Raw genomic sequence first — 15,978 nt, forward strand, 5'->3', positions numbered from 1 at the left:
AAACCTGCTGACAGCAACCCCTGGTGCATCCCGAAAACCTGCTACAGTAATACCTGGCATCCAGACGTCCTGTTACAGCATACCTGGCCTGTGCTCTGCTGTTAGTCCTACTCCTGGTTGGTCCCTGGCACTCTGTAAACCTGCATCGTGTCACCCTGCCTTGCTTCCTGCTGTGGATCAACTCCTGCCCCTGTTACCTACTTATTCCCTCCCTGAACCTAAAATTCCCAAACCTACCCATTCCTTCCTGAAACCTGTTATTTCCAATTATCCTGTCCAGCCTGCAAATTCCCAAACCTACCCATTCCTTCCTGAAACCTGTTATTTCCAATTATCCTGTTCAGCCTGCAAATTCCCAAACCTACCCATTCCTTCCTGAAACCTGTTATTCCCTATTATCCAATTCAGCCTGCACCAGAGTTCTAGCCCTTGTCATAGTAATTCCAGATTACCCTGTTTAGCCCTCATCTCAGCATTACCTGACTTCCCTTTTGCCATTGTCACATTCCAGTCCTGAGTCAAGTTCCAAGCTCATCAGTTCAGTCCACGTTGTTCCAGTCCAGAGTCAAGTTCCAAGCTCATCAGTTCAGTCCACGTTGTTCCAGTCCAGAGTCAAATTCTTAGTTCATCAGTTCAATTCAACAAGTCTTCCTGCCGGTCCCAGTCCGGTCCCCCCAGTTCCTGTCATTTATCATCAAAGGCAGTTTTCACTGCTACCCAAGTCTTGTAAATAGAGCTATTTACATTATCTGTGATTCCAGTCATGCCGGCCTCCGTTGAAACCCGATCACCACCTGAGACAGGTAACTCGCAGACACCACTCATGACAGAATGTTCAGGCCCAACGATGGTGGCGGATCAAGCACCTATTAAGGGACTAGATGCTTTCCGTAACCTGGTCACCCGTTTGGATTCACAGGAGGCCGTACAGCATCAAGTGCTACAGCTTTTGCAAATCCTGAATAACCGGCTAGATGTTACCCAAACCTTACCTGAACCCCTAACTACCTTCCATCGACTGCTGGAACAGCTTCAGGCTCTACTCAGCAAAATTTTTCAGATCATTCCTGAATTTCTTAGAGCTGCCTCTGTCTCGACTAAAACCTCTGCCTTGGAATCCCTAAGAAACAAGGATTCTTCTGAACCAAGTAATGTCAGACATCGTAGTTACCCACGCCCCAAGCTCTCTGTGGCCGAACGCCAGCGGCGCAAAGATTTACAGCTCTGCCTCTATTGTGGGAGTTCTGACCACTTCATTAAAGACTGTTTCCTTTGCAACTCCAGCAGTGGTTCCAAGTGTCAACGTCTCAGTGCCCGTTCCGGTCCCAGCCCGGATTCTGCCCGTTCCGGCCCCAGCCCGGATTCTGCCCGTTCCGGCCCCAGCCCGGATTCTGCCCGTTCCGGCCCCAGCCCGGATTCTGCCCGTTCCGGCCCCAGCCCGGATTCTGCCCGTTCCGGCCCCAGCCCGGATTCTGCCCGTTCCGGCCCCAGCCCGGATTCTGCCCGTTCCGGCCCCAGCCCGGATTCTGCCCGTTCCGGTCCCAGCCCAGATTCTGCTTGTCCCAGCAGGGGACTCCAGTCAGCGGCCCCAGGAGGGGTCTCAAGTCTCGTACCCCAGGAGGGGGTCTCAAGTCTCGTACCCCAGGAGGGGGTTTCAAGTCTCGCACCCCAGGAGGGGGTTTCAAGTCTCGCGCCCCAGCAGGGGGTCTTAAGTCTCGCGCCCCAGGAGGGGGTCTCAAGTCTCGCGCCCCAGGAGGGGGTCTCAAGTCTCGCACTCCAGGAGGGGGGTCTCAAGTCTCGCGCCCCAGGAGGGGGTCTCAAGTCTCGCGCCCCAAGAGGGGGTCTCAAGTCTCGCGCCCCAGGAGGGGGTCTCAAGTCTCGCGCCCCAGGAGGGGGTCTCAAGTCTCATGCCTCAGGAGGGGGTCTCAAGTTCCTGTTATCAGGGAGAAGTGTCTTGTGCTAAAAAATCTGATTATGGTTCCTGTTCACCATCTCCTGCATATATTGTTCCAGAAGATGACAATCTCTGTAGTCTGTTCTCAGCTTTGATTGTTGATGCTACTGTCTCTGGCTCCCCAGGACTCCTTCCAGTTCCATCAATTGGTCTGAATTCCGAACATCGGTCAGCTTCAGTTATTTCGACTCCTCATCAATCGGAGCATCCTCAAATTTCCTCCTGCCAGGCACCTGAAAGTGCTCCACAATCCTTGAACACACAGGATTCGTCAGATACTTCACCATGCATTTATTTTGATGGGGACTTAACTCAATACTATGCTTTATTGAAACAATTCTTCGGTATGATGAATTCTTCTCTGCCATGTGGAGTCAAGTCTACTAATATTGTAGAGTTTGTTATCTCATCTTTTCAAGGTAAAGCTTGGGACTGGGTTGCTCCTATTTACAACCCCAAAGATCCAATGCTTCAAAATATAAAGATTTTCAGTGAAGCTGTTGTCAAAGAATTTGGTCCTTACCCTGTAAACCAAAATTCTAGCAAAGTTCTCAGTTCCAAAATATTGTCCAAGCACTCTGTTTGTGCTACCAAGAATTTGTCCTCCACTCCTCTGAAATCTGAACAAGGTCAAGTTTTCAAGGGCCAGCGTGCCGAATTCCAGGCATTCCAAGAGATCAGAACTTTTGAATCTGTAACCCAGAACATGACTTGTGCACACACCTCCTTGTCCCCTTTCTGCTACTGTTCCTCCCAAAATTCTGATCCTGTCCTTCCCAGCCACATATTTCCACAGGAGTTACCAAAGATTCCTGGTCCGTTGGTTGGCACAAAACGTTCTCGCAGCAAGAAGAAGAATCGGCGAAGGTCTTGAACTATCTCCTTTGTAGACTTTCCACTCTAAGTATCCCAAGAAATTGAGAATTGGGAAGATGTCTGAAAGTTTTTGTTTTGGTGTCCGGAGTCCACCCATAAAGAGGGGGGTACTGTCACGACCCTGTCTAGTTGTCACCTTTTTTCCTTGAGACTTACCCCTGTCAGCTTCCCCATGGATCTGTGTGTGTAATTTGTCTGGAGGATTTGGTCTGATTATTGCACCTGGTCTCTCCTCTGTCTGTGAGCACTGCTAGCCCTGATTGGAATCACAGGTGTGGTTCTGATTCTCAGAGCTGCAGAGATGAATACTCCGTCTGCATGTTGCGCCTTCCACCACTCAGAATGCTACTACCAGACCACCTGTCCGTATCCACCAATTGCTGCCAGACCCATGGTATATATATCCTCTCCTGATGGCATCCTGGGCCTGAACATCTCGTCTTCCCATGGTGTATGGTTCATGCTGTTTCTGCATTTCAAGTGTATCCCTGAAACCTGCTGACAGCAACCCCTGGTGCATCCCGAAAACCTGCTACAGTAATACCTGGCATCCAGACGTCCTGTTACAGCATACCTGGCCTGTGCTCTTCTGTTAGTCCTACTCCTGGTTGGTCCCTGGCACTCTGTAAACCTGCATCGTGTCACCCTGCCTTGCTTCCTGCTGTGGATCAACTCCTGCCCCTGTTACCTACTTATTCCCTCCCTGAACCTAAAATTCCCAAACCTACCCATTCCTTCCTGAAACCTGTTATTTCCAATTATCCTGTCCAGCCTGCAAATTCCCAAACCTACCCATTCCTTCCTGAAACCTGTTATTTCCAATTATCCTGTTCAGCCTGCAAATTCCCAAACCTACCCATTCCTTCCTGAAACCTGTTATTCCCTATTATCCAATTCAGCCTGCACCAGAGTTCTAGCCCTTGTCATAGTAATTCCAGATTACCCTGTTTAGCCCTCATCTCAGCATTACCTGACTTCCCTTTTGCCATTGTCACATTCCAGTCCTGAGTCAAGTTCCAAGCTCATCAGTTCAGTCCACGTTGTTCCAGTCCAGAGTCAAGTTCCAAGCTCATCAGTTCAGTCCACGTTGTTCCAGTCCAGAGTCAAGTTCTTAGTTCATCAGTTCAATTCAACAAGTCTTCCTGCCGGTCCCAGTCCGGTCCCCCCAGTTCCTGTCATTTATCATCAAAGGCAGTTTTCACTGCTACCCAAGTCTTGTAAATAGAGCTATTTACATTATCTGTGATTCCAGTCATGCCGGCCTCCGTTGAAACCCGATCACCACCTGAGACAGGTAACTCGCAGACACCAATCATGACAGAGCAGATCCAACTATATGGCCCGTCGAAGCTACCTCTGCATTTCAACTTCTTAAGCAAGCCTTCATCTCCGCTCCCATCTTAAAGCAACCAGACTCCACCCGGCCCTTTATCCTGGAGGTGGACGCATCCTCTGAAGGTGTCGGTGCAGTGCTTTCCCAGCGATTTAAAGATGAAAAACTTCATCCCTGTGGTTTCTTTTCCCGGAAGTTTTTGCCTGCAGAGAAGAACTACACCATTGGAGATCAAGAGTTACTCGCCATGAAACTAGCCCTCGAAGAATGGCGATATCTTCTAGAAGCAGCTCATTACCCCATTACCATTTTTACTGACCATAAGAACCTCCTTTATCTTAAATCTGCAAATTGCTTGAACCCTCGTCAAGCCCGGTGGGCAATGTTTTTCTCCAGATTTAATTTCAAAGTCTCCTATCGCCCCGGTTCACAAAACCTCAAAGCCGACGCACTCTCCCGTTCCATGACGAGCAACCCTGATCTACCCATGGAGCAGCCCCAACCAATCTTGAATTCCGCTTTCTTCGCCTCTACTCAACTATCTTCTATACCCCCGGTTGGGAAGACTTTCGTCGCTCCGGAACTCCGCAAGAGGTTACTGCATTGGGCTCATGCTTCCCGGTTCTCTGGTCACCTGGGTATGGATAAAACCCTAGAATTTATCCAGTGGTCCTATTGGTGGTCTTCGATGAAAAAGGACGTCAGGTCTTATGTGTCTTCATGCATCAAATGTGCCCAACACAAGATACCTCGGCGGGTTCCACACGGTCAACTCCAACCTCTTGCAATTCCATCTAAGCCATGGACTCACCTATCTATGGATTTCATCTCTGATCTTCCTCCATCTCGGGGCCACAACACAATTTGGGTTATCATGGATTGTTTTTCTAAAATGGCTCATTTCGTACCACTTATTGGGCTTCCGTCTGCACCTCTACTCGCCCAGAGCTTTATAAGAGAGATCTTCAAGCTCCACGGCCTTCCTCAAGAGATCATCTCTGACAGAGGAGTACAGTTCGTAGCGAAGTTCTGGAGGTCACTCTGCTCAGCCCTTCAGGTAAAACTCAAATTTTCTACCGCTTATCATCCCCAGACCAACGCTCAGACCGAAAGGGTCAATCAAGACCTGGAACAGTTCCTGCGCACTTTTGTCTCCTCCTCCCAAGATGACTGGATTGAACTTCTTCCTTAGGCCGAATTTGCCCACAATAATCATTATCACACATCCACCAGCTCAACTCCTTTTTTTACAGTTTTTGGTCAACATCCTCGAGTGCCAGATTTCCCTCTTCTTCCCACATTAGATGTGCCTGCGGCCAAAATGTCCCTTCAACGATTCTCCAACATCTGGGAAAAGGTTCGTTCCTCTCTGACTAAAACGTCAGCCCGGTACAAGAGATTTGCTGACCACCATAGACGAGCGATTCCAAATTTCCGACCTGGGGATATGGTCTGGCTCTCTACCCGAAACCTAAGACTCAGAGTACCCTCGATGAAATTTGCTCCGCGATTCATTGGTCCATTCCCAATCATCAAAGTCCTGGATCCTGTGGCTTACAAGTTAAAGCTTCCTCCATTTCTTCGCATTCCAAGTTCCTTCCATATTTCTCTTTTAAAACCACTAGTCTTAAACCGATTTCAGAAGGTCCTGCCTAAAGCTTCTAGTGTTCAAACACAGCAGGGAGAGGAGTTCGAAGTTGACAGAATCTTAGATTCCCGTTGTCGATACAACCGTCTTCAATACCTTATCGACTGGAAGAATTATGGTCCGGAGGAACGAATCTGGATAAATGCCTCCGATGTCCATGCACCCCGTCTGGTCAAAGCGTTCCATGTGAAATTTCCTCATAAACCAAGGAAGTGTCCAGTGGCCACTCTTGAAGAAGGGGGTACTGTCACACGCCGGCCTGGAGACCCCAGAATCAGACCCCATCGCTTACCTGTGCGGGCGCTGACCCACGCTGTCTTCCGGCTCCCGCTCTATACGCTGTTGTCCTCTGGAGGGTCCCGCTGCTGTGCTGCTCCCACGCCGGCTCCTGCTCACCGCTGGTCCCCGCTGACTACCTCCAGGAAGCGCTGTCCTCCGGTCCATGGGCGCGGCCATCTTGGATTGCCCATGTGACCCCACTTCCACCAATGAGGAGCCTTCTCCTTCTCTCTCAGCCTGTCAGCTCCCAGTGTCCACTATAAAAGGATCCCCAATGCTCACACAAGTTGCCAGTGCAACTAGTTTCTTAGTTTAGCTAAGTAGCCTTCCCACTGCGCTCCAGCTGCTCCACGTAGCCGCTCAGCTACCAACGTCTACCCACGGCTATCCAGCCGCTCCACATAGCCGCTCAGCTACCAACATCTACCCACGGCTATCCAGCCGCTCCACGTAGCCTCTCAGCTACCAACGTCTACCCACGGCTATCCAGCCGCTCCACGTAGCCACTCAGCTACCAACGTCTACCCACGGCTATCCAGCCGCTCCACGTAGCCACTCAGCTGCCAACGTCTACCCACGGCTATCCAGCCGCTCCACGTAGCCTCTCAGCTACCAACGTCTACCCACGGCTATCCAGCCGCTCCACGTAGCCACTCAGCTACCAACGTCTACCCACGGCTATCAAGCCGCTCCACGTAGCCACTCAGCTACCAACGTCTACCCACGGCTATCCAGCCGCTCCACGTAGCCACTCAGCTACCAATGTCTACCCATGGCTATCCAGCCGCTCCACGTAGCCACTCAGCTACCAACGTCTACCCACGGCTATCCAGCCGCTCCACGTAGCCACTCAGCTACCAACGTCTACCCACGGCTAACCAGCCGCTCCACGTAGCCACTCAGCTACCAACATCTACCCACGGCTATCCAGCCGCTCTACGTAGCCACTCAGCTACCTACGTCTACCCACGGCTAACCAGCCGCTCCACATAGCCACTCAGCTACCAACGTCTACCCTAGGCTATCCAGCCGCTCCACGTAGCTTCCTAGCTATCTCGTTACTGCCGCATTCCTCAAACTCCTGTCAGTTCGCTGCACCCTCTCATGCGGAGAAACTTCATTAAGCCAAGCCTCCTCCAGCGAGCGTCTGCGCCAAATAATACAGATCCAAGGCCCAGTCCGGGAACACAGCTCCCAAATTCCACGTTTGTGACACATTCTGCCTTAGCTGAATGCTTTCATTTAAGATGTGGGCATCATTCCAGAGCTTTGGAGCAAGAGTGGGAGTCTGGGGGAGCAGCAGAAGAACTTAGCACTGCCTTTGACATATTTGTACATATTGGTCTCCTTATGCACTGGATAGTGTATTATTATACAGTAGTAATAATTAACCATATAGATGGTCTCTAGCAGTGCACCCCTAGCAGAACATGTTTTCCAGCTCTCCCAGTTGGTGCACAGGTGTATTCATTACTGGTTGACACTTATTAAAATATCCACAGGTGGAGCCAATTATTTCATTTGTAATACTGAGGAAAACATGCAGCACTATTAAAATTCTATTATATACTATTTCTATTGTGGTCATGGTGTGGGCTGGGGAGGGGGTTTAAAGTCAACCAGAAACCCCCCCCCCCCTCCTGCATTTGCCTATGGTATTGCTTGTCCTTGTATTGTCATTTTTACAAAGTCTTTGTGTTATGGGTAGTACGTTTTATACTATCCATCCATGTTCTGGTTATTTTTTTGTTTTTTTCTATTTAAGTATTCTTACTATTTACATTTTAAACCATAATTTTTTTTGTTATTTTCTCAAAGTCTTTGTGATGTTTAAAATTTCATATAGCTTATTTTCCATAAAGGCAAGAGTTTTGAAGAAATAAATTAGTTGCATGATGTGAGGTTAAAAATCATTCTAATCATGAATAAGTATTAATTAATGGACATCAGCTATAATGGTAGGTGGCTCATTCAGTATGCTTTTATCTAGATTGGTATGAATTGAGATTATTCTTTTAGTGTACTAGAAGATAAGTATTATTTAGTGAATATACTAACTCCTAAGACCGCCCCTTTCCATTTCATAAAATTAGTTGTACTGTAATGATTATTGTATTTTTTTTTTAATTGCTTCTTTGTGTATAGGTGTATGCAGACATGCTGACAGAAAGCTGGAATGAGCTTGTATTGTGCTGCCTAAAAAGGCTGGACGTTATGACTCTCAGAAATTCAGTAATATTGGCCATAGGCTAAGATGGGTTGCCAGCTCCTAGCTCCGTGGAAAAGTGTCTGCACATGGACTGACAGCTAACCTGTTGGTGGTTCCAGCTATGCCCTCTAAGTGAGATCTCACCAAATCAAGTCTATTGAAATATAGGTTCCTGTGACCTAGCCTCCTCCAAAGTTTGCTAATCGATTTGTTGGATCTCTCGCTGTGATGGGAGTTCCTTCTTCAGCCTAAGTAAAACTACAATTGCATTTTTTTATTTTTTTAGAAGAGTTCATTTCATGTCCAAGTGTCCGAAGTTAAACTGGCCTTCGGTCTCTACTCCCACTAATTTGCCTCCAGTCAGAATCCAAGGACAAGATGAATATGTGATTGAAAATATATTTTTGATTCCCAAAAATGAGGGAAACATGTGTTCTCTTAGATAAAATGGAAGGCTATGGATTGAAAGAAAGCTCCAGGGAACCGCTTGATAAAATTCATGCTCCATTACTTATTTTTTTTTAGATGAGGCATCACACTAAGCTTGGAAGTTGCTTTGGGTAGAGGATAGTACTGTCACAGTCAGCAATATAGATTGTGCTACCTAAGTGCTTATTCAGTACTCATGCCACTAACTTGACAAAGCTAGGTGAAATTACTCTTCAGGGGAAATTTACAAAGATGGGAGTTCTATTTAAGAAGTGATGTTGCGCATAGCAACCAATTAGATTCTTCATCTCATTTATCTAGCACAGCGGTTTTCAACCGGTGTGCCGCGGCACACTAGTGTGCCATGGCCGGTTGTGAAGTGTGCCACGGGGCTGTCAGAGCCACCGGGCACATTTTACTGTACTTCAGCATCCCGGGCCGCTGAGTTCCTCTGGGAGACTCAGGCGCGACCGGGTAGTGACCTGCAAAGATGCGGCAGCGTGACATCACAGGTCACGCACGCCGCGTTGTCCACTGCCCTCCAGCCCGCTCTGCCAGCCAATGCCCTGCGCCAATCAGCCAGCCCGCGCTTTGTCCAGGCAGGCTCTGCAGCCTGCCTGGAAGCCCGCCCGCACGCGATCCTGCTGCAGTGTGAGTGACAAGGGGGGAAGAAATGTGGGTTTTGTGGGGACCAGACATTTTTTTCTTCTTCGTGGGTACCAGCCATAGTTTATTTTTTCGTGGGAACCAGTCATGTAATTTTTTTAGTGAGAACCAGCCATATGTTATCCAGCCATATATTTGCCTATTTAGTGGGGAACAATGGGCCTGATTCAGAGCCGCTCGTAAGCGGCAGTACGCTCGTTCCGAGCGATGTTCGCACATCTGCGCATGCGTACGGTTTTTAGTACGCATGCGCGAACCAGTCAGTGCAGCCGAAAATCGTTTGTTCGCAATATAGCGAAGGCCTGCTATTTTGAGTGACAGATCGAGGCGTATGTGGGTGGTAACAGGGGAAGGTGCTTGAAAGCGGGGGGTGGAGATCCGAACGCAGGCGTGCTTAAAGGTCAAAGAGGGCGTTTTATGGGTGTGCATAATTACAACAGCAGCGTCATTGACCACGTCGCTTGGTTGATTTATAGTCAGAACTGCTCGCAAAACTGTGGTAGGGAAAACCAGCCACAAGAATAGCGAGCAGTTCATACGCTGTTCGATGTACTCGATTAATCTAATAAATAGCGGAGATGACGTATGATGCGAACGGCCAGGGGGCGTATTTATCAAAATTTCGAGCGCAAGTTTTGCTCGCTCGTTCAGACTTAGAGGCGTGAACAGACCGCAAAGAGCGAACAGTTCATTTGAATAGCCACCCCTTTTTTGAAAACGAACGACCGCAAATAGCGAGCGCCTCTGAATCAGGCCCTATGTGTTTTGTTTTTTGTTTCTGTGGGGCCAGCCATAGGTTTCTTTTTCTGTGGGGAGCAATTCTGTGGGCCGCAATGTGGTATGGTTGTTTTTTTTGTGGGGAGCAATGTGGTGTTTTTTTTCTGTTAGGCCAGCCAATGGGATTGTTTTATTCTTGTGGGGGCCAATGTAGTGTGTTTTTTATTCTTGTGGGGGCCAATGTAGTGTGTTTTGTTCCTGTGGGAACTAATGTAGTGTGTTTTTTCATAGTCCGCGCACACCGCATCGCCGGATAGTGTGCCTTGGCAATTTTAAAATCTTGTGTAGTGTGCCGCGAGTTAAAAAAGGTTGAAAAACACTGATCTAGCACCTTCTAGAAGTTAATACCTGGATCTGATTGGTTGCTATGGGCAACATCACTTCTTAAATAGAACTCTCATCCTAGTAAATTTACGCCTTAGACTCCTGAGTATTGTCAATAGGCTAAAATAGGTCTATAGCAGCCGACATGGTATAAAAGTGTCTGCACATGTGCTGCCAAATAACTTATTGGAGTCATGCACCCTAACACTTATACCGCTTTTACACCTAAATTCCGGGTCTGACCCAGAGGTTGTCAGGGTCAGGGATCAGACCCGGAATTTAGTCGGCGCAGACCCAGGGTATTCCCGAGTTGGCGCCGTTCACACCGAAGCCGGGTCTGCAGAGACCCGGCTTTTCCAGCGTTGAAGTGGACGCTTGGAGATGACGTCATCTGAACAAAGGGAAGGCAAAGAATATTGTCCTCTATATGGCGCACATTAATATTGTAATGTTCTGGTTTAGTTGTGGACCCGGGGTGGTGATAGGAGCAGATACAGAAGCGGATTTAAATAAAAAGGTAGAATGTGATTTAGCAGGGAATGGCAAAAGTCCAGGTTTAGCACTAAAGTGCACTTGAAAACTGTAGTAAGGATAATGGGAGAATGTCCAGATAGTGGCAGATAAGAACAGTCCAGTATGCAGGTTAGTGAGCTGAAAAAACACAGGCAGAGGTGATGAGTCCAGCTGGGAGCAAAATGTAGGCAAGGTGCAGGGTGTCAGCAGGCTCAGGCACGGGAAAAGGTAGTGGAGGATGCGGGATAGTCCAGCAGGTTTTTGGAGCTGACAAGCAGGCTGGCAGGTAGCGTTTTCACAGGCAACAAGAGGTTAGCACAGAGAACTCCCACTCAGCTAGGCTGAGATACCCGTTGCACTGGCAATGAAGGAAGGCTCTGAACCTTCCTAAATACCCCATGCCGCGCTATGACTGGCTGAAGGGAGCACATGACTCACCAAGATTGGGCAGTTGAATCACATGGTCAGAAGGCAAGATGGCGGCACCCATGCCAAACGGAATGGAAACACCGCCAGGCCCTACCAGCCCTAAGTGACAATGTGTCCGCACAGAAACACGCGCAGCCAATGCCCTTCGCCAAACACCAGCAACACCGCCAGACACCCCCCGCCATAGTGAACTCACAGGTAATACCCGACGACCACCATGCCGAGAAACCCTGGCCGTGACAGTACCCCCCCTTTTGGGTGGCCTCGGGACACTCACCAGGCTTCTCCGGATAAGCAGAATGGAACTTCCTGATGAGTGCAGGAGCATGGACGTCTCGGGCATCGGTCCAACAGCGCTCCTCCGAACTGTAACCCCTCCAATCCAGCAGGTATTGCAAACAACCTCTGCGAAGATGGGAATCCAGGACCTGGGAGACCTCAAATTCAACTCCTCTTTCCGTCTGGACTTGGGGAGAAGCAGGCAGAACTCTGTGGAATTTGTTCAGCACCAGGGGTTTGAGTAAGGAAATGTGAAAGTAATTGGGGATTTTCAGATATGGGGGCAACTGTAGGCGAAAAGCCACGGTATTAATGACTTCAATGATGGTAAAGGGACCGATAAAGCGTGGGGCAAACTTCATAGATGGTACTCAAAGATGAAGGTTCCGGGTGGACAGCCAGACTTGGTCTCCAACTTGCATGCGTGGTACCTTCCTATGCTTTTTATCGGCCTGGATTTTATAACAGGAGGACGCCTTCACCAAGTCAACACGCACCTGAGTCCAGATGGCAGCAAAATCCCGCACCGTATCTTCTACAGCTGGGACATCTAAGACAGGCAGGCTTTGAAATTCCAGAATGTTGGGGTGAAGACCGTAAATGATCTGAAATGGAGTTTGATTTGTTGAAGAGTGATAGGAGGCATTATGTGCGAACTCGGCCCATGACAGCAATGCAGCCCAATTATCTTGAGACGATATCATAAAAATCCTAAGGAAGGTCTCTAGGTCTTGATTAACCCTCTCAGTGGAGCCATTGCTTTGCGGGTGGTAAGCCGTGGAAAAATGTAATTTCACCTGAAGAACAGAACATAAGGCTCTCCAAAACTGAACACCACGGTCAGAGACTATCTCAACAGGAAGACCATGGAGACGGAATATGTGTTGAACGAACAGGTGAGCCAAGTCAGGGGCAGTAAGCAGCTTCTTTAGGGGTATGTAATGGACCATCTTTGAGAATCGGTCTACTAAGACCCAGATAGTAGTGAACCCTTGTGAGTTTGGCAGATCTGTGATGAAGTCCATGGAGAGATGTGTCCATGGATGTGATGGAGTGGGTAGTGGCAACAATTCACCAGCCGGGGCCTGTCGAGAAGATTTATGCTGGGCACAGGAGGAGCATGAAGAAATTAATTCTAATACGTCCGTTTTCATGGATGGCCACCAATAGTTTATCTTTACAAACTCCAAAGTCTTCCAGGTGACAGAATGCCCGGCGAAGTGAGAGGAATTTGCCCAAGTGAGGAGCTGCTTCCTTAACTCCGGGGCCATGAACGATTTCCCAGTAGGCGGCTGGACCTGTAAGATGGCGAACACTCTTGACTCCAAGACAGGGGTATTGTGTTGATTCTCTAGTTTGTCGTCACAGAGGAGGGATCTAGATAGAGCATCTGCCTTTTGATTGAGTAACCCAGAACGGAAGGTCAGAGTGAACTGGAACCTGGCAAAAAATATTGCCCATTGGGCCAGACGAGGACTTACACATTGAAGATTCTTGAGGAAAAGAAGATTTTTATGGTCAGTAAACACAGTGAATGGAAACGTTGCTCCTTCCAGCAGATATCTCCATTCTTTTAATGCCAACTTCACTGCCAGGAGTTCTTGTTCGCCTATGGCGTAATTTCTTTCGGCAGGCGAGAATTTCTTGGAGAAAAACCCACAAGGATGAACTCGATTGTCCTCATAACACTGGGATAGGACTGCTCCCACAGCTTCCGATGATGCGTCCACTTCCAATAGGAAAGGCCTATCCAGATCTGGCTGTCGAAAGACTGGAGCAGAGATGAAGGCTTGTTTTAGGAGCTAGAAGGCAGATTCTGCTTCATGTGACCATAGGGCAGGATTGGCACCTTCATGGGTCAGGGCTGTAATGGGAGCCCTTGATGAAGCGTCTGTAGTAGTTGGTGAACCCCAACAATCTCTGGATGGCTTTCAAAGTCTGAGGTCGGGTCCAATCCAAAATCGCCTGTACCTTCTTGGAATCCATTTCCAGACTGGAGCCAGAGATGACATAGCCAAGGAAAGGCACACTGGGTACACTGAAGACACATTTCTCCAACTTGCAGTAAAGATGATTTTTTTCTCAGACGAGTTAAAACTTCTTTCACATGTTCATGATGTTCCACTACAGAAGACGAAAAAATTAGTATATCATCCAGGTAGACAACAACTGAGACGCATAACAGGTCCCGAAGAATCTCATTAACAAAACTCTGAAAAACAGCAGGAGCATTACATAATCCAAAGGGCATCACCAAGTATTCAAAATGTCCATCCCTGGTATTAAAGGCGGTCTTCCATTCATCGCCAGCCCGAATACGGATGAGATTATAAGCCCCTCTTAGATCAAGCTTTGAAAATATGATGGAGCCCTTTGACCGTCAAACAACTCTGTAATCAGGGGAAGTGGGTAACGATTCTTTACTGTTATGTCATTGATACCCCGGTAATCTATACAAGGTCTCAGGCCACCATCCTTCTTGCCAACGAAAAAAAACCCAGCTCCAGCAGGTGAGGTGGAAGGTCGAATAAAACCCTTTGCCAGGTTGTCCCGGGTTTTATTCGGACATGGCTTGCGTCTCAAGCGAGGATAACGGATAGGTACGACCACGAGGAGGTATCTTGTCAGGTATTAGATCGATCGGACAATCCCATTCTCTGTGGGGAGGTAAGACATTTGCTTGTTGCTCAGAAAACACATCAGCGAACATCTGATATTCCTTAGGAATGGTAGGTGATATTAATGGAGCTGTCTTCCTTACAGGTCGTATTTTGGGAAGACAGGATTTCTGACAGTCTGAACTCCATGAAAGAATCTGCATGGAACACCAGTCTATCCTGGGATTATGCTGGCATAACCATGGTAGACCTAGGATGATTTCTTGAGAAGCCTCTGGTATCACTAAGAACCCTAAAGCTAAAGTAATTTTAAAATCTTTAGTGTTTGAGGATGGGCTCATAACTCCTAACTTGATGTCCCCGGTGTCAGTTAGGATTTGGCATTTCCCGGTTTACGGGGGCAAGAGACTACCAGGTGACCTGACTCTCCGCAGTACAGACAGAGGTTTTTTTGTAATCTTCTCAGACGTTCCTCTTTGGAGAGGTGGGTATGATTCACCTGCATTAGCTCTTCATCTGTAGGGGAAGGATTAGGATGGGTAGCAAAGGAAGGGGTGAATGACCTTTGCCAGTCAGTTCTGTGCTTTTCAGCCTGACGTTCTCTGAAGTACAGGTCAATTTTATTACAAAGTGAAATCATGTCGTTTAAGTTAGTAGGAAGCTCCCGGGTGACCAGGTCATCTTTTAGCCGATCTGACAGGCCATGCCAAAAGGCTGAAGTGAGGGCTTCCTCATTCCATTTGAGTTCTGATGCCAAAATTTGAAACTGCACGTCATATTAGCTGACGGGACGGATTCCTTGTCTCAGTGTCATGATGCTAGACGATGCTGATACAGTACGTCCAGGTTCATCAAAAATCCTCCTAAATGATGACACAAAACCTGCGTAGTTATCCAGTAACAGATCTGACCGCTCCCAGTGTGGTGAAGCCCAATCCAAGGCCGGGCCTGACAGTAGAGAGACGATGTAAGGCACTTTGGTTTTTGCAGTTAAAAAGTTATCAGGCTGTAGAGTGAAGTGTATATCACACTGATTTAGGAATCCACGACAGAGTTTAGGATTGCCGTCGAACTTGCTTGGCATAGGGAGATGTAAGCGGGGAGGCAACCTGCCTCCTGTATTCCCAGATGCTGAAGCAGATGTAGTTGCTCGTACCCCAGGGGTGGATAAGGAAGTTTGTAAATTATCCTGTCGCTTAGACATCTCTTGCAGAAATTGAGCCATTTGATGCTGCATAGTTTCCAGGTTTTCTAGGCGACCAGAAATGCACCGGAATAAATCCACTCCAGACTCCTGTTCTGTGGCCGGATCCATGAGGCCAGTGCAAACTGTAATGTTCTGGTTTAGTTGTGGACCCGGGGTGGTGACAGGAGCAGACACAGAAGCGGATTTAAATAAAAAGGTAGAATCTTTAATGAGTTATTTAGCAGACATGGGAATGGCAAAAGTCCAGGTTTAGCACTAAAGTGCGCTTGAAAACTGTAGTGAGGGTAGTGGGAGAATGTCCAGATAGTGGCAGATAAGAACAGTCCAGTATGCAGGTTAGTGAGCTGAAAAAACACAGGCAGAGGTGATGAGTCCAGCTGGGAGCGAAATGGAGGGAAGGTGCAGGGTGTCAGCAGGCTCAGGCACGGGAAAAGGTA

This window comes from Taudactylus pleione, unplaced genomic scaffold, assembly GCF_031769625.1.
Source record: "Taudactylus pleione unplaced genomic scaffold, aTauple2 ptg000066l, whole genome shotgun sequence".
Classification (NCBI taxonomy): Eukaryota; Metazoa; Chordata; class Amphibia; order Anura; family Myobatrachidae; genus Taudactylus; species Taudactylus pleione.